A 2,009-nucleotide genomic window follows, 5' to 3' on the forward strand; every position below is an offset into this window, starting at 1 on the left:
GGCCGCTGCCACTAGCCAACCAGAGGGAAGGCCGGAGAAAGGCATGCTGGGAAAGGGTAGAGGCGGGGCGGGAAAGGCGCCGTGCGAGGCGGGAGAATCAAAAAAAGCAGGGAATAGAGGACTACACTTCCCGGCATCCACTTGGACATTGGATTTAAAGGGCCAGCAGAGCATTTTTTTTAAAAAAAAACCTTCAAAAACATGTAGGGAAAGCATCCTTAGAAGTGACTTTATTTTGTTTATAGTTCCAATGCTCTTTATAGGAAGTTATCGAGATGGCAACCTAAAAAAGTAACTTTTTCAAGCGTGGAAAGACAAGCACACCAGGCAACCTATGAAGGCATTCATCATCATCACTCTTATCACTCATGGACTGTTGTTGTTCATTCGTTCAGTCGTCTCCGACTGTTCGTGACCTCATGGACCAGCCCACGCCAGCGCTTCCTGTCGGCCATCGCCACCCCCAGCTCCTTCAAGGTCAGTCCAGTCACTTCAAGGATGCCATCCACCCATCTTGCCCTTGGTCGGCCCCTCTTCCTTTTTCCTTCCACTTTCCCCAGCATCATTGTCTTCTCTAGGCTTTGCTGTCTCCTCATGATGTGGCCAAAGTACTTCAACTTTGTCTCTAGTATCCTTCCCTCCAATGAGCAGCCGGGCCTTATTTCCTGGAGGATGGACTGGTTGGATCTTCTCGCAGTCCAAGGCACTCTCAGCACTTTCCTCCAACACCACAGCTCAAAAGCATCGATCTTCCTTCGCTCAGCCTTCCCTAAGGTCCAGCTCTCACATCCGTAGGTGACTACAGGGAATACCATGGCTTTGACTAGGCGGATCTTTGTTGCCAGTCTGATGTCTCTACTCTTTACGATTTTATCGAGACTGGACATTGCTCTCCTCCCAAGAAGTAAGCGCCTCCTGATTTCCTGGCCACAGTCTGCATCTGCAGTAATCTTTGCGCCTAGAAATGCAAAGTCTGTCACGGCCTCCACATTTTCTCCCTCTATTTCCCAGTTGTCAGTCATTCTTGTTGCCATAATCTTGGTTTTTTTTTTATGTTTAGCTGCAACCTGGCTTTTGCGCTTTCTTCTTTCACCTTGATTAGAAGGCTCCTCAGCTCCTCCTCGCTTTCGGCCATCAGAGTGGTGTCATCTGCATATCTGAGGTTGCTTATCACTCATAGAATCATAGAATTGGAAGAGACCTCAAGGGCCATCCAGTCCAACCCCCTGCCAAGAAGCAGGAATATTGCATTCAAATTGGATCTTCCCTCACTTAAGGCCAGAATGCATAAGCTTAACATCTTATATGGGAAGAGGCTCCTGGGAATGGAGGACAAGAGTATAACAAAGCAATGCATGATGGAGCAGTATAAGGAGGGAGGATGGGCACAATACTGGCAAGCCTTGCTCCTTCAGTACTTTGATGGGTCAACAAATACCCTAATGCATCTGGACAAGAAGGCGATTAGAGACAAAATCTTTGAAAGGGATGCAGCTGACATGTGGAGGGTCTTTTTCTTTCTATCTTTGGGCAATTGTCATTCTTGCTGCAGCTGAGATATAAAGAAACAATTTCTCTTCGTTTTCGCTTAAATTCCAGTTTATAATGTTCAAAAGATAAAATTCCGGTTTCAGATCAAATTTCACTCCAAGGATTTTTTGTGTGTATTTATGTATTGTTATCCAGTACTTCTTAATTAACTTACATCCCCACCACAGATGAATGTTGATCATTTCCGCTCCCTTGGCAGCCACCTCTCCACTAAAGTCAACATTGACACTGAAATCCATCACCGCCTGAGCTCTGTGAGTGCAGCATTCTTCCAAATGAAGCACAGAGTGCTTGAGGACCGGGACATCCGTAGGGATACCAAGATGCTTGTCCTCCCAACCCTGCTATATGCATGCAAAATGTGGATTATCTACAGACATCACATGCAACTCCATCAGCGTTACCTCCGGAAAATCTTGCAAGTCTCTTGGGAAGACAAGCGGACAAATGTCAATGTG

Source organism: Anolis sagrei, chromosome X (genome assembly GCF_037176765.1).
Source record: "Anolis sagrei isolate rAnoSag1 chromosome X, rAnoSag1.mat, whole genome shotgun sequence".
NCBI lineage: Eukaryota > Metazoa > Chordata > Lepidosauria > Squamata > Dactyloidae > Anolis > Anolis sagrei.